The sequence below is a fragment of the Ranitomeya imitator genome, chromosome 1, assembly GCF_032444005.1.
Source record: "Ranitomeya imitator isolate aRanImi1 chromosome 1, aRanImi1.pri, whole genome shotgun sequence".
In the NCBI taxonomy this organism is placed as follows: Eukaryota; Metazoa; Chordata; class Amphibia; order Anura; family Dendrobatidae; genus Ranitomeya; species Ranitomeya imitator.
Genome location: NC_091282.1, coordinates 576,233,090 through 576,258,915, shown reverse-complemented (window position 1 = coordinate 576,258,915; position 25,826 = coordinate 576,233,090). Strand labels below are relative to the sequence as shown.

At 42.7% G+C, this 25,826-nt stretch overlaps 1 protein-coding gene across 2 annotated transcripts in view; it reads right to left on the bottom strand.

Moving 5' to 3' along the window:
- MISP (mitotic spindle positioning) overlaps positions 1-25,826 on the bottom strand; it is a 602,516-nt gene that overhangs the window by 101,020 nt on the left and 475,670 nt on the right. The window contains exon 1 of one of the 2 annotated variants that reach the window (XM_069767844.1): positions 2,283-2,388. The exons of the other annotated variant lie outside the window; for it this stretch is intronic. The gene's annotated coding sequence lies outside the window, so the exon portion shown is untranslated. Of the gene's footprint in view, positions 1-2,282; positions 2,389-25,826 lie in introns of those variants that run through there. 2 annotated transcript variants of the gene reach the window in all.

Below are 25,826 nucleotides of genomic sequence, written 5' to 3'. Positions count from 1 at the left end.
TGTGCACAGTAACCTACAGACACTGTCAGGTTGGTGCTGTGCCTTGGGGCAGCCTGTGAGGGTGTCTTCATGTAGTGCTATGATTAGGTATTCATATTGAAGCCTGCTGACAGGTCACTAGTCCCTCAGTGACCTGCCCCTTAGTTAACATAATGAATATTATATACATACTAAGAAAAAAAAACTCCTTCTGCAGGCAGGTGGCGGCCGTGGCACCTGCGCTGCAGCCTAATCGCATGTGTAATGTGCATATAATTATTATGGTTGAGGTTATCCTGATATTAAAAAAAAACCAAAAGCATTTGAAAATGGTGCCCGATGCGCCTGTGCAGTAGCAGCTAGCGGTGTATATACAGTAGCAGCTATTAGATACCCTCTATATACACTGCTAGCTGCTACTGCGCGGGAGCCATTTTTAAATGCCTTTTTGTTTTAAATATCAGGATAACCTCAACCATAATTGGATCAGTGACCTGTCAGCAGTCCTCATTATGAATACCTAATCAGAGCATCACATGAAGACCCCCCCCCCCCCCCTCACAGGCCGCCCGGGAAAAACGAGCATATAATTAAATCATTTTACTCTTTGTTTCATTGCAGCCATTTGGTAAATTTAAAAAAGTACATTTTTTTCTCAATGTACACTCTGCACCCCATCTTGACTGAAAAAAAAACAGAAATGTAGAAATTTTTGCATATTTATTAAAAACAAAAAACTGAAATATCACATGGTCATAAGTATTCAGACCCTTTGCTCAGTATTGAGTAGAAGCAACCTTTTGAGCTAGTGCAGCCATGAGTCTTCTTGAGAATGATGCAACACCTGGATTTGGGGATCCTCTGCCATTCTTCCTTGTAGATCCTCTCCAGTTCCGTCAGGTTGGATGGTGAACGTTGGTGGACAGCCATTTTCAGGTCTCTCCAGAGATGCTCAATTATGTTTAGGTCCAGGCTCTGGCTAGGCCAGTCAAGAAAGGCCCAGCAATGAAACATAGAGTGAAAAATTGAAAGGAGTCTGAATACTTTCCGTACCCACTGTAGGTTAGATGCAATAAACCACAGATATGTTTTAAGGGGGTGCAATCACTTTTTCACACATTGCCTTGTAGATTTGTATTCCTTTTTCCCTGAATAATAAAGACCTTCACTTAAAAACTGCATTTTGTGTTTACTTGTACTATCTTTGTCTAATATTTAATTTTTTGTGGTGATTTGAAACATTTAAAGGGAACCTGTCACCACTTTTTTGCTCAATCAGCTAAAAATATCATTTAATTGATTGTCAGGTATGCATTCCATATCTACATTTGAAATCCCCTGACACCTCATGCATCACCCATAAAAACCTTTTTTATTTGTCCCACGCTGTATTTTAATCTGTTCACTCCGGTCCGCTGTGTGTTGCCTCTGTTCCCTCACTCCACCCCTCCTCGGCTTGCTGTAGGCATTCTTCGCCGTGAATCTCTCAGAGCGCGTACAGATTTTGTGCGTGCGCATTGCAATGTGAACTTGCGCATGCGCAGTATGCTTGCCCAACTGTGGGCAAAGCCGAAAAGCAGTGCGGCGCAGTACTGGAGCAAAAAAGTGGTGACAGGTTCCCTTTAAGTGTGCTAAACATGCAAAAGAATAGGAAATAAGGATGGGGCTAACACTTTTTCACACAACTGTATATTTCTCTACTGACTCTATTTTTACTAATTTATTCCTGCTCAATGATAACTTTTCTGCATAATCACTTATGTTCTTTATTTATCCCTCATCTACTTTTACAGTTATACATTACTTTATCTGATCTTTGCCTCGGTGCTACTAGTGCAAAGACAACCAAGTACAACTGCCAAGCTCCTTTATATGATCACTGATAATTCAATTATCTTTTACATCTTATTTTGCATTAATTGCAACTATTCTACCTAAGAATCTGGACCTACCCGACCTCACGGATTCTGATCTAGTGACCCCTGGCTATTTAGTAAGGTAAGTGGGAACAACCAAAAATGTTTCAATAAAAAAGCCACGGTCATCCTCAGAAAATACATACAGTATGCTGTGCTTGCCTGGTAAAGATTATAAAAAATTACAAAACAGTGGTAAATATCTCAGTAGGTAACAGTAATAATATAACTGTCCCTTAGATGCTAAATCACAGTGCTACAGCAAATACACATAGAAAAAGCCAGAATCCTTTCCTAGGTAGCCCCTAGAAAAGACCAACAAACCCTGCAAAGCAAAAAGACAATAACCAAGTTTTCGTATTCATATCCCTGCGTGCATTATCTTACCTGCACACATCCTTACTGAACGTCATTAGTCCTCATTTTTCCTTCTGCCCATTTCCAATCGATAAATCAGGGCACGTCAATAATAGGCAGGCTGTTGGCACGCCGTGACCAGGAGTGACAGGGCAATGGTCAGGGGATGCTGACAGCGGGAATGCACCGCCAGGAATGTTGCTGACCAAAGAGCAGCTTTTATTAAGCAGAAAACAAACATAAGCTTACCAACATGGCTTGTGTCGGGAAACTTCATGACAGCAGCACTGGATGGTGGGTGATCAGACAGTGTCCACTTAAATCGGCCAAAGGCAAAAAGATCCACATGTTGAAGCAGTGTTTGCTCAGTACGATAAACTTGTGATACAGCAAAGCTTTAGGTTGTAATATCAGATACTCATTTATGTTAATGTAACGGAGGTTGTCCAGCAGATTACACGTCTTCAAGTATTGTTGAACCACTGAATTAGAAACAGTCAAAATGTATCCAAACCCTTCTATATTACTACTCAGCGCGTCCTGTTATCATAGGTTTCTCCTTGCTCCATAGTACGCACCGTTGACTGTCCAATAGTCTTGGGCTTAGCTGTAGAATGTGGGCATGGTTCACACCGCACCAATAGGAAATATAACGCACCAAAGTATGAGAGCATGCGTGTAGTCTTCATGTACAAGTGTGTTCCTCTATCACACTAGTGGCCTCTTTATTAGGCTCAATTTCTAGTATTGAGTACCACCATACTTTTTTCTCCAGTCCACGCCATACGCATGGCCCAAGAGACTAAAATTCAACATACAGGGAAAATGTGTAATTACTGGCTCGTACTCAGGTATTGGCATAAATCAGCAGAAATAGAGGTGTAAAGTTTAAGTGGTTGTCCCACAATTAATCATAATCATGAAAACATATCTATACATACAGTCAAATTTTTAGACAATTGGCACTCTTAGACAGTCGTAGTCCTCATTCAGATGTCTGTTTTTCCTGGACGTGTTCTATCCTTGGTTTTCGCTCATATACCCATAGCCATAGTTTATGGGGCAGTTCACATGTCCGTGTTCTTTTGCAGACTGTGTGTCTTTAAAATAAGTCTACCATGTTCCAATTAGTTTACCATGCCTGGCAGACTTATTGGAACATCAGTGACAGGGAGGAAATATAGTTTTATCCTCCCTGCAGCCACTCTTGCCAGTCATAGGGAAGTGCAGGGAGAGATTCTAGTCACGGCTCACTATACAGTGAGTATGCTGTAATCACTCACTGGCACAGTAATTAATATCCTCCTCTGTAGACATTCTGCACACAAACACCGCACAGCAGGCTTTCAGTTAAGGTGTTAGGGAGAAATTACAGCATACTCACTGTATAGTGAACGGTGACGGGAACCACTCTGCACCACCACGATAGCTGAAAGCGAGCTGCTTCATGGAAAATATAATTTAACTAGATGGAGGCCCTATGCTATCGCATCGGGAGGGCGGTAATGTCACGATGGGGGCAGGCTTTGCAGCGTTGAAAATCTCTCCCCCCATGTGCTCGCCCACCTATCCACTCTCTCTTTCCCCATGTGCTGACTTCTCCCATCTGTGCTCTCTTCATTGACCTGTCTACCCCATGTGCTTCACGCCTACGCTTATAGGCATTGTTTTTGTCCCACCGATGCAGTTGCTCTTCAGGCTATGTGTCCACCTTGCAGATCCGTGTGCGGATTTTTTTGCACCGTTTTTGTAAAATCTGCAGGGGAAACGCACTGTATTTTACTGCGGATTAACTGTGGATTTCCTGCGCTTTTTGTGTGGATTTCACCTGCGCTTTTTCACCTGCGGATTCCTATTGAGGAGCAGGTGCAAAACGCTGCGTAATCTGCACAAATAATTGACATGCTGCGGAAAATAAACCGCAGTGTTTCCGCACAGTATTTTCCTCAGCATGGGCACTGCGGATTTGGTTTTCCAGAGGTTTACATGGTACTGTAAACCACATGGAAAACTGCTACGAATCCGCAGCGGCCAATCCAATGCGGATCTGCAGCAAAAACCACAACGTGTGCACATACCCTCAAGAGTCTCATTTGCCCGTTGTTGTCTTTGACGTTGTGCTTTTGCTGCTTTCCTTTTATTGTTATTGGCGTACCATGCCATGTTGGCATTGATATTTGCTATTAAAGGGGTTTTCCAATGAACGAAAGTTCATTTTAAATATTGTCTGTTTCTGACCGTGTACCGAACATACCACAGCTCCTGGGCAGGGGAGGAAGCACAAGACAATACTGACATTACAGCAGGAGATTGCAGAGGATACATTTTGTGAGGTTAAATATTGTTTCAAAACAGTCAGCTAAATATTTTTCCTGACAAAAGAAATCCACTGTGATCCCCTGCTGTAATGTCAGTATTGTCTTTTGCTTCCTCCCCTGCCCAGGAGATGTGGTATGCTCCGTAAACAGTCAGACACAGACAATTTCTAAAATGAATTTTCGTGGGAAACCCCTCTAATGTGACCGGCTTCCTATGCCTGTAGACACACCACGCATCTGCCGCCGGGATCGCCCGAATGATTCACTGCACCTGCGCGGAATTCACGAAAGCGCAGTAAATCAGAGCGCCGCCATCTTTTGTGCAGACAGATAATGGCGGTCACATTAAAACTGCGCATGTGCTCCTCCTGTACAAAGATGGCGGCAGTAAGTGAATCATTCAGCTGATCCCAGCGGCGGCATGTTCACAATGGTGCTCCACTGGTGGTACTGCGCAAGAGGCTGAGTATACAGAGTGTGTGTCTGTGTGTGTGGTGCATACGGCGTATACAGTATGTCTGTGTATGGTGCGTACGGCGTATACATTGTGTGTGTGTGGTGCATACTGCATATACAGTGTGTGTGTGCATGGTGCGTATGGCGTATACATTGTGTGCGTGGTGTGACGGTGTTCCGCTGGTGGTACTGCGCAAGAGGCTGGTACCACCAGCAGTTTCCATATTGAGACACTTTCTGGGGTCCAGACACATCTGGATGGAACAGGATGTGAAGACATTACAAGGTAAGTATATATTAAGATTTTCTCCCTGTAGCCGCACTTTCAGGAAACAAGCCTAACATGATTAAAAATGCTATTTATCTGTAGATTAACCATGTATCTGCAGATAAGTAGTGTTTCTGAAAGAGGTTCTATTTAACCCCTTTCTGATATATGACGTACTATCCCGTCGAGGTGGTATGGGCCCGTATGACCACCGATGGGATAGTACATCATCACCAATCAGCCGCGCTCAGGGGGGGAGCACAGCCGATCGGTGCCGGGTGACAGCTGACTATCACAGCTGACATCCAGTATTATGTGCCAGGAGTGGTCATGGACTGCTCCTGGCGCATTAACCCCCGGAACAGTGCGATCAAACATGATCGGAGCGTTCCAGCGGCATAGGGAAGCATCGCGAAGGGAGGGGGCTCCCTGCGTGCTTCCCTGAGACCCTCGGAGCAAAGCGATGTGATCGAATTGCTCCGAGCGTCTCCTCCTTCCTCCTCCCTGCAGGCCCCGCATTCACAATGGCCACGGGGCTCCTTCCGGGTCCTGCAGGGAGGCAGCTTGCAAGCGCCGGCTCAGAGCAGGCACCAGCAAGCCTCCTGTAGTGCCTGTCAGATCGCTAATCTGACACAGTGCACTGCAAAGTGTCAGATCCGCGATCTGACACTATATAGTCATGTCATCCCCGGGACAAAGTAAACAAGTAAAAGAAAAAATATTTACATGTATAAAAAAAAAATCCTAAATAAATAAAAAAAATTTGTTCCAATAAATACATCTCTTTAAATTAAAAAAAACAATAAGAGTACACACATTAAGTATCGCCGCGTCCTTATCGACCTGACCTATAAACCTGTCCCACTAGTTAACCCCTTCAGTGAACACCGTAAAAAGAAAAAAAACAAGGCAAAAAAACGCTTTATTATCATAACACCGAACAAAATGTGGAATAACACGCAATCAAAAAGAGGGATATAAAAAACATGGTACTGCTGAAAACGTCAATGCAAAAATAATTATTTTTTATGTAAAATAGTTTTTATCGTATAAAAGCGCCAAAACATTTAAAAAAGATATAAATGAGGTATCGCTGTAATCGTACTGACCCCAAAAATGAAGCTGCTTTATCAATTTTACCAAACGTGGAACCCCCAAAGAAATTCATGAATTGCTGGTTTTTGGTCATTCTGCCTCACAAAAATCGGAATAAAAAGCGATCAAAAACTGTCACGTGCCCGAAAATGACACCAATAAAAACGTCAACTCGTCCCGTGTTATGACCTGGTGGTTAGGAGCACCCGGTACGACCTGATAGTTAAACTCACACAGGACAAGCTCTGGGATGTGGGAGCTCTGTTGACCGCAGGCCCTAATCCTATCACACACACTAGAAATAGCCGTGGAGCGTTCCTGACTCTCCCTAGACGCCTCTTCACAGCCTAAGAGCTAGCTAGCCCTAGAGATAGAAAATAAACCTTGCCTCAGAGAAATTCCCCAAAGGAAAAGGCAGCCCCCCACATATATTGACTGTGAGTAAGATGAAAGTCACAAACGCAGAAATGAAACAGGTTTCAGCAAAGGGAGGCCAGACTTACTAAACAGACAGAGGATAGGAAAGGTATCTTTGCGGTCAGCACAAAAAACTACAAAAGACCACGCAGAGTGTGCAAAAAGACCTCCGCACCGACTAACGGTGCGGAGATGCCACTCTGCATCCCAGAGCTTCCAGCTAGTAAGACAAAATCATGATAACCAGCTGGACAAGGAAACAATGAACAAATAATAACTATCAGGAACTTAGCTTCTGCTGGAGAAGACAGGTCACCAGAAAGATCCAAGAGCGAACTGAACCAATGCAGGAACATTGACAGCTGGCATGGAGTAACGATCTGAGTGGAGTTAAATAGAGCAGCCAACCAAAGGATAAACCACGTCACCTGTGTAAGGAACCTCAGAAGCAGCAGCTTCACTCACAGCCACCAGAGGGAGTCCATAAACAGAACTCGCCGAAGTACCATTCACGACCACAGGAGAGTTCGACAACAGAATTCACAACAGTCCCGCAAAAAACAAGACCTCACATGACTCTGTGAACCAAAATATGTAAAAATTATAGTTCTCAAAATGTGGGAAAAGAAAACAATTTTTTGCAATAAAATTTTTTTTGTAATAAAAAGCGTCTTTTAGTGTGTGAGATCTGCCAATCATAAAAGTCCGATAAAAAACCCGCTATAAATAGTAAATCAAACCCCCCTTCATTTCCCCCTTAGTTAGGGAAAAATAATAAAATAAAAAAGTATTTATTTCCATTTTCCCATTAGGGTTAGGTTTAGGGTTGGGGCTAAAGTTAGGGTTTGGGCTAAAGTTAGAGTTAGGGTTGGGGCTAAAGTTAGGGACGGGGCTTAAGTTATGGATCGGGCTAAAGTTAGGGATAGGATTTGGATTACATATACGGTTGGATAAGGGGGGTGTCAGGGTTAGGGGTGTGGTTAGAGTTATGGTTGGAATTAGGTTTAGGGGTGTGTTTTGGAGTTAGGGGTGTGGTTAAGGTTGGGATTAGTGTTAGGAGTGTGTTGGGGTTAGGGATTTGGTTGGTATTAAGGTTAGGGGCGTGTTTGGGTTAAGGGTGTGGCTAGGGTTATGGTTAGGATTAGGGTTAGGGGTGTGTTTGGGTTAGGGTTTCAGTTAGAATTTTTGCGGGTTTCCACTGTTTAGGCACATCAGGGGCTCTCCAAACGTGACATGGCGTCCGATCTCATTTCCAGCCAATTTTGCATTGAAAAGTCAAACGGCACTACTTCCCTTCCGAGCTCTGCCATGCGCCCAAACAGTGGCTTACCCCCACATATGGGGTATCAGCATACTCAGAACAAATTTCACAACTTTTGGGGTCCAATTTCGAAAAGATCATTTTTGTGAAAAAATTATTTTTTATTTTTACGGCTCTTCATTATAAACTTCTGTGCAGCACTTGGTGGGTCAAAGTGCTCACGACACATCTAGATAAGTTCCTTAGGGGGCCTACTTTCCAAAATGGTGACACTTGTGGGGGGTTTCAATGTTTAGGCACATCAGGGGCTCTCCAAATGCGACATGGCGTCCGATCTCAATTCCTGTCAATTTTGCATTGAAAAGTCAAACACCGCGCCTTCCCTTCCGAGCTCTGCCATGCACCCAAGCAGTGGTTTACCCCCCCCATATGGGGTATCAGCGTATTCAGGAAAAATTGCACAAGAACTTTTAGGGTCTAATTTCTCCTGTTACCCTTGGTAAAATAAAACAAATTGGAGCTGAATTAATTTTTTTGTGAAGAAAAGTTAAATGTTCATTTTTTGTTAAACATTCCAAAAATTCCTGTGAAACACCTGAAGGGTTAATAAACTTCTTGAATGTGGTTTTGAGCACCTTGAGGGGTGCAGTTCTTAGAATGGTGTCACACTTAGATATTTTCTATCATATTAGACCCTTCAAAGTGACTCAAATGTGATGTGGTCCCTAAAAAAAATGGTATTGTAAAAATGAGAAATTGCTGGTCAACTTTTAACCTTTATAACTCCCTAACAAAAAAAAATTGGTTCCAAAATTGTGCTGATGTAAAGTAGACATGTGGGAAATGTTATTTATTAAGTATTTTGTGTGATAAATCTCTGTGATTTAAGGGCTTAAAAATTCAAATTTGGAAAATTGCAGAATTTTAAAAATTTTCTCCAAATTTCCTTTTTTTTTTTTTTTTACAAATAAACGCAAGAAATATCTAAGAAATTTTACCACTATCATGAAGCACGATATGTCACGAGAAAACAATGTCAGAATCATCAGTATCCATTGAAGCATTCCAGAGTTATAACCTCATAAAAGGACAGTGGTCAGAATTGTACAAATTGGCCTGGTCATTAATATGCAAACCACCCTTGGGGTAAAGGGGTTAACATTGCAATGCATAGGAGAAGCTTTGCAATTTATTTAGTTTTTTTATATGTGAAAATAACTGATTAAAAACTGTCACACTGACAAAACACTGATGAACCTTGGATCAAAGAAACTGAAGGCATACATACCATTTTTTGAGTATGTAAAAAATCACTGACGTCTGAATGAGACCTTGAAGGTGCAACAGATTTATTACATTGGCTCATGTTGTTGGATCACACAATCTGCCTAGTTTGGCCTCTTTTCCACTTGTGAGAAAAAAAACGGTCCGATTTACAGACCGAAAAAACGGATGTAACGTATGCGATTGTCATGCGATTTTTTTATCGCAACATCCGTATGACATCCGTATTGCTGTCCGATTTTAACGCACCGCTGTCCTTTGAAAAGCCGGTAATTCAGCGCAATGTACAGTAAAATCACACTGACAGGTTAGATTAGAGTAGATATATACACATAGAATAGGTATATATACATATATACAGTTAGGGCCAGAAATATTTGGACAGTGACACAATTTTCGCGAGTTGGGCTCTGCATGCCACCACATTGGATTTGAAATGAAACCTCTACAACAGAATTCAAGTGCAGATTGTAACGTTTAATTTGAAGGGTTGAACAAAAATATCTGATAGAAAATGTAGGAATTGTACACATTTCTTTACAAACACTCCACATTTTAGGAGGTCAAAAGTAATTGGACAAATAAACATAACCCAAACAAAATATTTTTATTTTCAATATTTTGTTGAAAATCCTTTGGAGGCAATCACTGCCTTAAGTCTGGAACCCATGGACATCACCAAACGCTGGGTTTCCTCCTTCTTAGGCCGGGGACACACACAACGTATAAAAAAAGGTCCGTTTTTGACGGACGAGAATCGCACAAATTTTTACAAAACAGTGATCCGAGTGCAGTGCGAGGATGCGATTTTCTCGCATCAAATGATCCGTTTGACATCCGTGTGACATCCGTATGGCATCCGCATGGCGAGAATTTCTCGCAGGCTTGCAAAATGGACATATAACGGTTTTTCCACCTGAAAAAATTTAAATCATCACCAAGAACATTATTTAATGGCCCAAAACACAGGTGCCACCCACCAATCTATGCAGTAGAGTCCCTGCTTGTGTTGATGCACTTCGGATTGATGAGCAACATGTCTGATCGACTGACTTTCAACACCACAGAGCGTGTGCTTTTCAACTGGGTACTTTCCCAACGTTTTGGCCAGCCATACCCAGTTATTGTAGATCCGAGGAGGCGGAGACGGATGTGGGTACATCCACTTATCAAACAACGTATCAATAAAGGCCATTTCAGCCGTCTGTATGCTGCTCTGAGGACTAATCCGGACAAGTTCTTCAACTATTGTCGGATGAGGATTCAAACCTTTTACATTTTGTTGGAGATTTTGCGTCCAGGGATCACGAAGAAGGACACCAGGATGCACAAATCTATTTCAGCTGAGGAGCGCCTTATCCTTACCTTGCGGTATGCCTTAATACTAATTGACCCAATATGTTACTCATTTTTTTGTCGATACCCCTTCTTCAAATTATATACTTAAATGGTTAAGTAACTTCAACATAATTTTTACTTATTTTCTTAATGTAATTTTTTTAAAAGATCATAGCCATAGCTTTTTTTTTTTAAATTTAAAAAAAGTGTTTGATTGCCCCATATCACCCTGTATTGTGTTAATTTTATCTTTGATAAAAATATTATTTTGTCTTTTAGCTTCCTTGCCACTGGCCTATCATATGCGGCCCTGCATTTAGAGTTTTTATTGGGCAAATCTACAATTTCTGGGATTGTGCGGGATACATGCACGTAAATCTGGAGAAGACTCCATCAAGAGGTGATGCCTGAACCAAAAATTGCAGACTGGTTACGTATTGCTCAAGGATTTCAGGACACATGCCAGTTTCCGCACTGTATTGGGGCTCTTGACGGAAAGCACATCCGTGTGCGTAAGCCGCCAGGTTCAGGGACCCAATTCTATAATTATAAACAGTTTTTCTCTGTAGTGCTGTTGGCCCTAGTCGACAGCAACTACAGGTTTATAATTGTAGATATTGGGGCCTATGGGAGAACTGGAGACTCTAGAGTCTTCAGTTCTTCCATTATGGGTCGGCGGCTGCGCAACAATTAATTGGATCTCCCACCCCCAAGTCACATACCAGGTGCTAATTTGGATGCGGTGCCTTACATGATGGTAGCAGATGAGGCCTTTCAATTATCAAGGAACGTCATGAGACCCTATCCACGGAGAGGCCTGGACTACCGGCGCAGAATCTTTAATTTGCGTCTTTCCCGTGCCCGCCATCTGGTCGAGTGTTCATTCGGCATTCTCAGTGCAAAATGGCGGGTCCTTCAGTCTGCAATCCAACTGAGTGAAGGCAATGTAAATGGTGTGATTAAAGCATGTGTTGTTCTTCACAACTTTACAAGAGACCATGATTGCCCATCATCTGCTGCAGATGACTTTGATTATGCAAATACTGTCTTGACAACTACACGTGTTCGTCCTTCACGTCGTCAGCCCTCTGGCCTAAAAGTTCGTGATGTTTTAACCAATTTTTTTGTGTCACCAGAGGGATCTACGGTTTGGCAAGACAATGCTGTTTTGCCTTAATTTTTGTTTAGATTCTAAGTTAATAAATCACATAATTTCCTTCAGAAATTGGTGTAATATGTATCTGATGATGAAAAGATGTAAGTGTGTAAAGCTGACAAATCATGTATGTAGCTGGACCAAGACATAAGACTCTGTTTTCAGAACAAATTTTTACTGCTCTGCGCATATATATATGCATTCCCAAAACATATTTCAATTTTCATATGTAATTTAAACAAAACAAACAACACAGCTTTACATGCCATGGTCACAAAAAACTAAGGCCAACAAAAGGCAAAAATGACAGGCAAAATCTAACATCAAAAACATTACAGGTTATGGTAGGTTGGGGGTGGTGATGGTGATGGCGGGTGTCCAGCATGTGCGGAACTTGGCCTGGGTGGTTGACCAACCACTCTGTCTACCTGTGTTATTGCAGATAGAAATTGCGGGTGTTGCTGCAAGCTGCGATCATGTGTATGACCTAACACTTGATGTGGAGGGTAGAAGGGCATCAAGTCCTGGCTACTGGCTTGACCCATTTGTTCCGAACCCCCAATATGACCATGTCGAGCAGACACATGTTGGGACCAGCCTCCAAACATGTGTCTGTTCAAGTGGTCAGATTGGGGATGTGCAGCAAAATCATAAATACCCCTGTTTTGGCCTTGTTGTGTGGTTTGTGCAGGCTGTTGTTGTGGAGCTATAGGTTGCGGGGGTGGTGCTGACACAGTTTGTGATTGGTCCTGTTGAAGGTCTTGCACCGCCAGAAGGTTGGTAGATGACATTTGCCACCGTTCAAGATAATTAAAGATATTAGTCGGGTTGTTTGGGGGTGTTGCCGCATTTAGCAAAATTTGGATGCAACCTCTGGTCCGCAGCCTGAGCGAGCGGGGAATGGGACGTAAATAGCGGGCAAGACTGCGGAAGTAAGCTTCCTCCCCATCATCATTGGCAGCTCGGGACAAATAGTCCAACACCCCGGTATCAACTTGCCTCCTGGTGCCAATGTTCAAAGCCACCCTTCTGCGACGACCACGGTTTGGTCTGGTAGTAGGCTGTGGTGATGTATCCAGAACCAATGTTGGACTGCTGCTCTGGCCTCCTTCATCAACCTCAGGATTTGCCTCCTGTGGAGCGGTAGACGCTGCTGCTGGTTGTGGTGGTGGGGGAGGGTGGTTGCTGCCTGTTGCTTGCCCAGATGGTCCAGCCAATTCTGCATCTTCAGCAACAGGGTCAATCAGCAACTCAGAGTCAGATCCAGTCTCTCTTTCAGTCAGATTTGACTCTGTTCTGTATTTCACAAAACATTATTTATATTAAAAAATACATACATATTCACATCATAAAATGTGTTAAATATTTGTACACATGCATGCACTTACGGTCGTAGCTCCATCACCGGGGCAAGAAAATTTAGACGGTCATAATAAAGGTATTTCCTTTTTTGGGGGGCTGCATCACCACTCCGCCCATGAACTTGACGCTCACGCCGGTATTGGTCCCGGCAACTCCGCCAGCGTCTATTTATATCATTGACTGCAAATATACAAAACATTTGAGATAAATATCACACACAAACAGTTACAGGCTTTGCAAAAACACATGGGCTAGGGGGACATAAAATTCCTTTGGCCCTATATTAACGGACTATAGCTAAATTAATTTAAAGCCATATTTGTGTCTCTTGGGAATGTTTTGGCATCTTCAACCAAGAGCATGGATGATTTACTAACATCATAAGCAAAACACATATGATGCTTTCAGGCTTACATGAAAAAAAAAAAATTTTGAAGAATGGTACTTACATATTTCTTGCTGAACCTCTTGAGGTCGCTCATCAAAATCGGGGAACATGTGGCGACATATTGCCCTCCATGCTGCGTCTTTACGTGCACAGTCTGCATAATGTGCGTCGCGTTGGTCCCATAATTCGGGCCTATCATGGACCAGAGCAATGAGCATCTCCAAATTAATATGTCTGGCCATGCTGCTACTACAGAACACTCCGTGGAGGCGTGCTTCCTGGTTTGCAATCCAGCGTGGGCCTGAAATTAGCATTCCAAAGCTCCCTGATAATGGATGATTCAATTTCCTGTCACCTGGAGAAGTCTTCCGTATTTCTCGCAATGCACACGCATGGTCCGTATGTAATCCGATGTTTTCTCGCACCCATAGACTTTCATTGGCGAGTCTCGGCCGAGATACGCTGACAATCGCAGCATGCTGCGATTTCACTCGGATCCTGAATACGGCCGAGAAAATATCGGATGATGGGAGCTGCCCCATAGATTAACATTGGGACGAGTGCGATGCGATTTTTTATCGCATTGGACTCGTCCGTATTACGGTCTAGTGTGACCCCGGCCTTAATGCTTTGCCGGGCCTTTACAGCCGCAGCCTTCAGGTCTTGCTTGTTTGTGGGTCTTTCCGTCTTAAGTCTGGATTTCAGCAAGTGAAATGCATGCTCAATTGGGATTAGATCTGGAGATTGACTTGGCCATTGCAGAATGTTCCACTTTTTGGCACTCATGAACTCCTGGGTAGCTTTGGCTGTATGCTTGGGGTCATTGTCCATCTGTACTATGAAGCGCCGTCCAATCAACTTTGCAGCATTTGGCTGAATCTGGGCTGAAAGTATATCCCGGTACACTTCAGAATTCATCCGGCTACTCTTGTCTGCTCTTATGTCATCAATAAACACAAGTGACCCAGTGCCATTGAAAGCCATGCATGCCCATGCCATCACGTTGCCTCCACCATGTTTTACAGAGGATGTGGTGTGCCTTGGATCATGTGCCGTTCCCTTTCTTCTCCAAACTTTTTTCTTCCCATCATTCTGGTACAGGTTGATCTTTGTCTCATCTGTCCATAGAATACTTTTCCAGAACTGAGCTGGCTTCTTGAGGTGTTTTTCTGCTAATTTAACTCTGGCCTGTCTATTTTTGGTATTGATGAATGGTTTGCATCTAGATGTGAACCCTTTGTATTTACTGTCATGGAGTCTTCTCTTTACTGTTGACTTAGAGACAGATACACCTACTTCACTGAGAGTGTTCTGGACTTCAGTTGATGTTGTGAACGGGTTCTTCTTCACCAAATTAAGTATGCGGCCATCATCCACCACTGTTGTCATCCGTGGACGCCCAGGCCTTTTTGAGTTCCCAAGCTCACCAGTCAATTCCTTTTTTCTCAGAATGTACCCAACTGTTGATTTTGCTACTCCAAGCATGTCTGCTATCTCTCTGATGGATTTTTTCTTTTTTTTCAGCCTCAGGATGTTCTGCTTCACCTCAATTGAGAGTTCCTTTGACCGCATGTTGTCTGCTCACAGCAACAGCTTCCAAATGCAAAACCACACACCTGGAATCCACCCCTGACCTTTTAACTACTTCATTGATTACAGGTTAACGAGGGAGACGCCTTCAGAGTTAATTGCAGCCCTTAGAGTCCATTGTCCAATTACTTTTGGTCCCTTGAAAAAGAGGACGCTATGCATTACAGAGCTATGATTCCTAAACCCTTTCTCCGATTTGGATGTGGAAACTATCATATTGCAGCTGGGAGTGTGCACTTTCAGCCCATATTATATATATAATTGTATTTCTGAACATGTTTTTGTAAACAGCTAAAATAACAAAACTTGTGTCACTGTCCAAATATTTCTGGCCCTAACTGTATATATGTCAGGGAGACACCTATATATATATATATGTTTATATTTAATGCAGCGCTAGATAGCAGAAAAGCTGGTAATTCAATTGCCGGCTTTTGCTATCTCCTTCCTAAACCCGACATGATATGAGACCTGGTTTACATACAGTAAACCATCTCATATCCCTTTTTTATTACATATTCCACACTACTAATGTTAGTAGTGTGTATGTGCAATATTTGGGCGCTCTAGCTATTAAATGTAAGGGTTAAATCGCGGAAAAAATTGGCGTGGGCTCCCGCGCAATTTTCTCCGACAGAGTGGTAAAGGCAGTGACTGAGGGCAGATATTAATAGCCTGGAGAGGGTCCATTTGTATGAAATGGTTAAAAAACACACACACACATTATTACAAAGTATTTTAACCCCTTTACCCCCAAGGGTGGTTTGCCCGTTATGGACCGGGCCAATTTTTACAATTCTGACCACTGTCCCTTTATGAGGTTATAACTCTGAAACGCTTCAACGGATCCCAGTGATTCTGACATTGTTTTCTCGTGACATATTGTACTTCATGATAGTGGTAAAAATTCTTTGATATTACCTGCGTTTATTTGCAAAAATAACGGAAATTTGGCGAAAATTTTGAAAATTTCGCAATTTTCCAACTTTGAATTTTTATGCAATTAAATCAGAGAGATATGTCACACAAAATACTTAATAAGTAACATTTCCCACATGTCTACTTTACATCAGCACAATTTTGGAACAAAATTTTTTTTCTTTGTTAGGGAGTTATAAGGGTTAAAAGTTGACCAGCAATTTCTCATTTTTACAACACCATTTTATTTTAGGGACGACATCTCACTTGAAGTCATTTTGAGGGGTCTGTATGATAGAAAATATCCAAGTGTGACACCATTCTAAAAACTGCACCCCTCAAGGTGCTCAAAACCGTATTCAAGAAGTTTATTAACCCTTCAAGTGTTTCACAGGAATTTTTGGAATGTTTAAATAAAAATTAACATTTAACTTTTTTTCACAAAAAATTTACTTCAGCTCCAATTTGTTTTATTTTACCAAGGGTAACAGGAGAAAATGGACCCCAAAAGTTGTTGTACAGTTTGTCCTGAGTACACCGATACCCCATATGTGGGGGTAAACCACTGTTTTGGCGCATGACAGAGCTCGGAAGCGCATGGTGCGAGTGCTGTGCGTTTTTTTTCTCGCACCCATTGACTTGCATTGGCGAGTCTTGTCCGAGAATCGCAGCAATACGCAGCCTGCTGCGATTTTTTTTCTCGGTCCGATTTCGACTGAGGAAAAAAAATCGCAAATGGAATGTCACCTATTGAATAACATTGGTCCGAGTGCAATCCGATTTTTTATCGAATTGCACTCGTCCGTTTTCCTCGCAAATGGAAAAGAGGCCTTTAAGTGATAATGGGAACCTGTCTCCAGTTTGTCACATGAGGTAAAGCCACCACCTTTCAGCCCTGATATACAGCATTTTAATATGCTACATATACAGTTTAGGTCCATATATATTTGGACAGAGACAGCATTTTTCTAATTTTGGTTATATACTTTACCACAATGAATTTTAAACAAAAGAATTCAGATGCAGTTGAAGTTCAGACTTTCAGCTTTCATTTGAAGGTATCCACATTAAAATTGGATGAAGGGTTTAGGAGTTTCAGCTCCTTAACATGTGCCACCCTGTTTTTAACCCCTTCATGACCGTGGGATTTTTCGTTTTTCCGTGTTCGTTTTTCACTCCCCTCATTCCCAGAGCCATAACTTTTTTATTTTTCCGTCAATTTGGCCATGTGAGGGCTTATTTTTTGCGGGACGAGTTGTACTTTTTAACGACATCATTGGTTTTACCATGTCGTGTACTAGAAAACGGGAAAAAAATTCCAAGTGCAGTGAAATTGCAAAATAAGTGCAATCCCACACTTGTTTTTTGCTTGGCTTTTTTGCTAGGTTCACTAAATGCTAAAACTGACCTGCCATTATGATTCTCCATTACGAGTTCATAGACACCTAACATGACTAGGTTATTTTTTACCTAAGTGGTGAAAAAAAATTCCAAAATTTTTCATCATCTGGGGTCGGTTGAGGGCTTATTTTTTTGCATGCCGAGCTGGCATTTTTAATGATTCCAATTGGGTGCAGATACGTTCTTTTGATCGCCCGTTATTGAATTTTAATGCAATGTCGCGGCGACCAAAAAAACTTAATTCTGGCGTTTCAATTTCTTTTCTCGTTACGCCGTTTAGCGATCAGGTTAATGCTTTTTTTTATTGATAGATCGGGCGACTCTGAACGTGGCGATACCAAATATGTGTAGATTTGATTTTTTTTTATTGATTTATTTTGATTGGGGCGAAAGGGGGTGATTTAAACTTTTATATTTTTTTTATTTTTTTCACATTTTTTTAAACTTTTTTTTTAAACTTTTGCCATGCTTCAATAGCCTCCATGGGAGGCTAGAAGCAGGCACAGCACGATCGCCTCTGCTACATAGCAGCGATCTGCTGTTCGCTGCTATGTGGCAGAATTGCAGGTGTGCTGTGAGCTCCGACCACAGGGTGGCGCTCACAGCTACTGGCGATCAGTAACCATAGAGGTCTCAAGGACCTCTATGGTTACGATGGAGAAGCATCGCCGACCCCCGATCATGTGACGGGGGTCGGCGATGACGTCATTTCCGGCCGCCCGGCCAGATGCGGTAGTTAAGTGCCGCTGTCTGCGTTTGACAGCGGCATTTAACTAGTTAATAGCAGCGGGTGAATCGCGATTTCACCCGCCGCTATTGCGGGCACATGTCAGCTGTTCAAAACAGCTGACATGTCCAGGCTTTGATGCGGGCTCACCGCGGAGCCCTGCATCAAAGCAGGGGAGCTGACATCGGACGTACTATACCGTGCGATGTCAGTAAGGGGTTAAAGGGACCAAAAGTAATTGGACAGATTCAATAATTTTAAATAAAATGTTCATTTCTAGTACTTGGTCGAAAACCCTTTGTTGGCAATGACTGCCTGAAGTCTTGAACTCATGGACATCACCAGACACTGTTTCCTCCTTTTTGATGCTCTGCCAGGCCTTCACTGCGGTGGTTTTCAGTTGCTGTTTGTTTGTGGGCCTTTCTGTCTGAAGTTTAGTCTTTAACAAGTGAAATGCATGCTCAATTGGGTTGAGATCAGGTGACTGACTTGGCCATTCAAGAATATTCCACTTCTTTGCTTTAATAAACTCCTAGGTTGCTTTGGCTTTATGTTTTGGGTCATTGTCCATCTGTAGTATGAAGCGACGACCGATCAGTTTGGCTGCATTTGGCTGGATCTGAGCACACAGCATGGCTCTGAATACCTCAGAATTCATTCGGCTGCTTCTGTCCTGTGTCATGTCATCAATAAACACTAGTGACCCAGTGCCACTGGCAGCCATGCATGCCCAAGCCATCACACTGCCACCGCCGTGTTTTACAGATGATGTGGTATGCTTTGGATCATGAGCTGTACCATGCCTTCGCCATACTTTTCTCTTTCCATCATTCTGGTAGAGGTTGATCTTGGTTTCATCTGTCCAAAGAATGTTCTCCCAGAACTGTGCTGGCTTTTTTAGATGTTTTTTAGCAGAGTCCAGTCTAGCCTTTTTATTCTTGATGCTTATGAGTGGCTTGCACCGTGCAGTGAACCCTCTGTATTTACTTTCATGCAGTCTTCTCTTTATGGTAGATTTGGATATTGATATGCCTACCTTCTATAGAGTGTTGTTCACTTGGTTGGCTGTTGTGAAGGGGTTTCTCTTCACCATGGAGATTATTCTGCGATCATCCACCTCTGTTGTATTCCGTGCGCGCCCTGGTCTTTTTGCATTGATGAGTTCACCAGTGCTTTCTTTCTTTCTCAGGATGTACCAAACTGTAGATTTTGCCACTCCTAATATTCTAGTAATTTCTTGGATGGGTTTTTTCTGTTTTCGCAGCTTAACCCCTTAACAACCGCCGATACGCCTTTTAACGGCGGCCGCTAAGGGTACTTAAACCACAGCGCCGTTAATTAACGGCGCTGTGGAAAAAGTAAATAGCGCCCCCCAGAGTCGGATTTTTTCCGGGGTCTCGGCTGCCGGGGGTAGCCGAGACCCCAGAGAACATGATTCTGGTTTTTTTTTTACCGACCCCGCATTGGCGATTGCCTGTAATTAACCGTTTACCGGCGATCGCAAAAAAAACAAACCGTGATTTCTTTTTAATTTCTCTGTCCTCCGATGTGATCCCACATCAGAGGACAGAGAAATGGGGTCCCAGGTAGCCCCCCAATACTTACTTGTCTCCCCCTGTGCTCCTCGTGGCTCCCGATGGGCGCCGCCATCTTCAAAATGGCGGGCGCATGCGCAGTGCGCCCGCCGGCCGGCACCGGATGAATCTTTGGGGTTTCGGCTGCCGGGGGTAGCCGAGACCCCAAAGAACATGATCGGGGTCGGTTTTACCGACCCCTGATTTGCGATTGCCGGTAATTAACTGTTTACCGGCGACCGCAAAAAAAAAAAGTTGGGGCTAAATTTAGGGTTAGGGTTGGGGCTAAATTTAGGGTTAGGGTTGGGGCTAAATTTAGGGTTAGAGTTGGGGCTAAATTTAGGGTTAGGCTTCTTTCACACTTACGTCGGTACGGGGCCGTCACAATGCGTCGGCCCGACATACCGACGCACGTTGTGAAAATTGTGTAGTTTTTCAACGCATCCGCTGCCCAATCTATGTCCTGGGGAGGTGGGGGCGGGGTTACGGCCACGCATGCGCGGTCAGAAATGGCTGACAAAAAAAGTTACATTGAACGTTTCTTGTGCCGACGGTCTGCCAAAACACAACTGATCCAGTGTACGACGGACGCGACGTGTGGCCATCCGTCACGATCCGTCGGCAATACAAGTCTATGGGCAAAAAACGCATCCTGCGGGCACATTTGCAGGATCCGTTTTTTTGTCCAAAACGACGGATTGCGACGTATGCCAAATGACGCAAGTGTGAAAGTAGCCTTAGGGCTAGGGTTGGGGCTAAAGTTAGGGCTAGGGTTGGGGCTAAAGTTAGGGTTAGAGTTGGGATTAGGGTTAGGGTTTGGATTAGGGTTGGCATTAGGGTTACGCTTGGGATTAGGGTTAGGTTTGGGATTAGGGTTAAGGTTAGGGTTGTGATTAGGGGTGTATTGGGATTAGGGTTAGGTTTGAGGTTAGGGTTGAGATTAGGATTAGGGGTTGTTGGATTTAGGGTTTTGATTAGGGTTATGGTTAGGGTTGACATTAGAGTTGTTTTGGGGTAAGGGTTGTGATTATCGTTAGGATTAGTGATTAGGATTATGTGAAAATAAAAACTTGGGGGCTACAAAATCTTTTTTGTGGAAAAAAAAATATTTTTTTATTTTCACGACTCTGCATTCTAAACTTCTGTGAAGCACTTGGGCATTCAAAGTTCTCACCACACATCTAGATAAGTTCCTTGGGGGGTCTAGTTTCCAAAAACGGAGTCACTTGTGGGGGGTTACTACTGTTTAGGTACATCAGGGGCTCTGCAAACGCAACATAATGCCCACAGACCAGTCTATCTAAGTCTGCATTCCAAAACGGCGCTCCTTCCCTTCCGAGCTCTGCCATGCGCCCAAACAGTGGTTTACCCCCACATATGGCACATCAGTGTACTCGGGATAAATTGGACAACAACTATTGCGGTCCATTTTCTCCTGTTACCCTTGTGAAAATAAAAACTTGGGGGCTACAATATCTTTTTTGTGGAAAAAATTTTTTTTTATTTTCACGACTCTGCATTCTAAACTTCTGTGAAGCACTTGGGCATTCAAAGTTCTCACCACACATCTAGATAAGTTCCTTGGGGGGTCTAGTTTCCAAAATGGGGTCACTTGTGGAGGGTTTCTACTGTTTAGGTACATCAGGGGCTCTGCAAACGCAACATAACGCCCGCAGACCATTCCATCAAAGTCTGCATTCCAAAACAGCGCTCCTTCCTTCCGAGCTCTGCCGTGCGCCCAAACAGTGGTTTACCCCCACATATGGGGTACCAGCATACTCAGGACAAATTGGACAACTTTTGGGGTCCGATTTTTCTTGTTACCCTTGTGAAAATAAAAACTTGGGGGCTAAAAAATCTTTTTGGTGGAAAAAAATTTTTTTTTTATTTTCACGACTCTGCATTCTAAACTTCTGTGAAGCACTTGGGCATTCAAAGTTCTCACCACACATCTAGATAAGTTCCATGGGGGGTCTAGTTTCCAAAATGGGGTCACTTGTGGGCTGTTTCCACTGTTTAAGCACATCAGGGGCTCTCCAAACGCGACATGGCGTCCGATCTCAATTCCAGACAATTCTACATTGAAAAAGTAAAACGGCACTCCTTCTCTTCCAAGCTCTGCGGTGCGCCCAAACAGTGGTTTACCCCCACATATTGGGTATCGACGTACTCAGGAGAAATTGCACTAAAACTTTTGTGGTCTAATTTCTCCTGTTGCCCTTGTGAAAATAAAAATTTGAGGGCAAAAAGATCATTTTTGTAGAAAAAATGCGATTTTTTTATTTTCATGGCTCAACGTTATAAACTTCTGTGAAGCACATGGGGGTTCAAAGTGCTCACCACACATCTAGATAAGTTCCTTAAGGGGTCTAGTTTCCAAAATGGTGTCACTTGTGGGGGGTTTCCACTGTTTAGGCACATCAGGGGCTCTCCAAACGCGACATGGCGTCCAATCTCAATTCCTGCCAATTCTACATTGAAAAAGTAAAACGGCGCTCCTTCACTTCTGAGCTCTGCCGTGCGCCCAAACAGTGGTTTACCCCCACATATGGGGTATTGGCGTATTCAGGAGAAATTGCATAAAAAAATTTATGGTTACATTTCTGTTTTTACACTTGTGAAAATAAAAAAAATGGTTCTGAATTAAAATGTTTGCAAATAAAGTTAAATGTTCATTTTTTCCTTCCACATTGTTTCAGTTCCTGTGAAGCACGTAAAAGGGTTAATAAACTTCTTGAATGTGGTTTGAGAACCTCGAGGGGTGTAGTTTTTAGAATGGTGTCACACTTTGTTATTTTTTATCATATAGACCCCTCAAAATGACTTCAAATGTGATGTGGTCCCTAAAAAAAAGGTGTTGTAAAAATGAGAAATTGCTGGTCAACTTTTAACCCTTATAACTCCCTAACAAAAAAAAATTTTGTTTCCAAAATTGTGCTGATGTAAAGTAGACATGTGGGAAATGTTATTTATTAACTATTTTTCGTGACATATCTCTCTGATTTAAGGGCATAAAAATACAAAGTTTAAAAATTGCAAAATTTTAAAAATTTTCGCCATATTTACGTGTTTTTCATAAATAATCGCAAGGAATATCGAAGAAATGTTACCACTAACATGAAGTACAATATGTCACGAAAAAACAATCTCAGAATCAGTGGGATCCGTTGAAGTGTTCCACAGTTATAACCTCATAAAGTGACAGTGGTCAGAATTGCAAAAATTGGCCTGGTCATTAAAGGGACTCTGTCACCTGAATTTGGAGGGAACAATTTTCAGCCATAGAGGCGGGGTTTTCGGGTGTTTGATTCACCCTTTCCTTACCCGCTGGCTGCATGCTGGCTGCAATATTGGATTGAAGTTCATTCTCTGTCCTCCGTAGTACATGCCTGCATAAGGCAATCTTGTCTTGTGCAGGCGTGTACTATGGAGGACAGAGATTGAACTTCAATCCAATATTGCAGCCAGCATGCAGCCAGAGGGTAAGGAAAGGGTGAATCAAACACCCGAAAACCCCACCTCCATGGCTGAAAATTGTTCCCTCCAAATTCAGGTGACAGAGTCCCTTTAAGTACCAAATTGGCTCTGTCACTAAGGGGTTAAGGATGGCTTGTTTCACCTGCATGGAGAGCTTCTTTGACCAAATGTTTACTTCACAGCAAAACCTTCCAAATGCAAGCACCACACCTGAAATCAACTCCAGGGCTTTTATCTGCTTAATTGAGAATGACATAACGAAGGGATTGCCCACACCTGTCCATGAATTAGCCTTGGAATTAATTGTCCAATTACTTTTGGTCCCTTTAAAAACAGGGTGGCACATGTTAAGGAGCTGAAACTCCAAAACCCGTCATCCAATTATAATGTGGATACCCTCAAATGAAAGCTGAAAGTCTGAACTTCAACTGCATCTGAATTGTTTTGTTTAAAATTCATTGTGGTAATGTCTATAACCAAAATTAGAAAAATGTTGTCTCTGTCCAAATATATATGGACAAAACTGTATACCCCCAATCCAACATGCAAGACAAGAAAAAGACCTTTCATCATATTCACCTATGGGGTGGTCGGGTCCAAAGGGCGTTGCTTATCTGGCGCCTCCCTCCCTCTTGCGGTGCTGTCCTCCTTCTGTGCTTCATATGAATGACGTGTCCTATGTCATCCACACAGTGTTCCCTGGAATTGCGCTCGTCCACAGGTGTCCTTCTCTGCCCTCTCCAGGCAGAGTAAAGTACTGCAGAGCGCATGCTACAGGACTCTTTGACCTTTCTCAGTGCATGTGCACTGCAATAGTTTGCTCTGCTCTCGACAGGGCAACAAAGTATTCCTGAGCAGGAGCGTGCTGTCGGGTGACACTGTGTGGAAGACGTTAGACATGTCATTCACACAAAGCACAGAAGGAGGAGGGCAAGAAGGCACTGGACCAAGACCAGCAACGGCCATCGGACAAGACCGCCCCATAGGTGAGTATAATAAAAGGTCTTTTTCTTGTCTACCTGGCCGGATTGAGGTCTGTCATGTCCCATGATTTGGGAATAATACGGACAGTATTGTATTATCATTGCGTTGTTACATCATGCTGTTTCATTGCAAAGCAATAAGGTTTGCTCTTTAAAAGTTTGTCCTTCCTCTCTCGCTGTCTCTCTCTGATGTCAGTAATCTCTCCTTTCTTCCTCATTCTCTATCAGTCATCACTCGTAATTCTGAAAATTCGTTTTTTACCTACTGTATGTGTGCATAACTACAAGAATTCAGCTGGAAAATAAACCGTCATTTGGAACCTTTATATGTACCTCATGCAGTCAAGTTCAAGCAATCTCATTATATTTCTACGTGTGAGTACTGGTTTAATACCGAGGCAGCCTAGAAATGGTGTCTCAAGCACCTTACATTTGCAGCCTAGCTATGGAGTCAGAATAGTACAAAATATACTACCATTCAAAAGTTTAGGGTCACTCAGACAATTTTGTTTTCTAAGAAAACTCATACTTTTATTAATCAAATGAGCTGCCTAATGAATTGAAAATCTAGTCCAGACATTGACAAGATTCGAAAAAAAGATTTTTATTCAAAATAATAATTTTCTCCTTCAAACTTTGCTTTCGTCAAAGAATGCTCCCTTTGCAGCAATTCCAGCATTGCAGACCTTTGGCATTCTAGCAGTTAATTTCCTGAGGTAATCTTGAGAAATTTCACCCCATGCATCCAGAAGCCCCTCCCACAAGTTGGTTTGGCTTGATGGGCAGTTTTTGCGTACAATACGGTCAAGCTGCTCCCACAACAGCTCAATGGGGTTGAGATCTGGTGACTGCGCTGGCCACTCCATTACAGATAGAATACCAGCTGCCTGCTTCTTCCCTAAATAGTTCTTGCATAATTTGGAGGTGTGCTTTGGGTCATTGTCCTGTTGTAGGATGAAATTGGCTCCCATTAAGCTCTGTCCACAGGGTATGGCATGGAGTTGCAAAATGGAGTGATAGCCTTCCTTATTCAGAATCGCTTTTAACCTTGTACAAATTTCCCACTTTACCAGCACCAAAGCAACCTCAGACCATCACATTACCTCCACCATGCTTGACAGATGGCGTCAGGCACTCTTCCAGCATCTTTTCAGTTGTCTGTCCTTAACACTTTTTTCCAATCTTCCTCTGTCCAATGTATGTGTTCTTTTGCCCATATTAATCTTTTCCTTTTATTAGCCAGTCAGATACGGCTTTTTCTTTGCCACTCTGCCCTGAAGGTCAGCATCCCGGAGTTGTCTCTTCACTGTAGACGTTGACATTTGCGTTTTGCATGTACTATTTAATAAAGCTGCCAGTTGATTACCTGTGAGGCATCTATTTCTCAAACAACAGACTCTAAGTACTTGTTTTCTTGCTCAGTTGTGCAGCGAAGCCTCCCACTTCTCTTTCTACTCTGGTTATAGCCTGTTTGTGCTCTCCTCTGAAGGGAGTAGTACACACCATTGTAGAAAATCTTCAGTTTCTAAGAACAAGAATAGTCTGTCGATTTTCACATGAA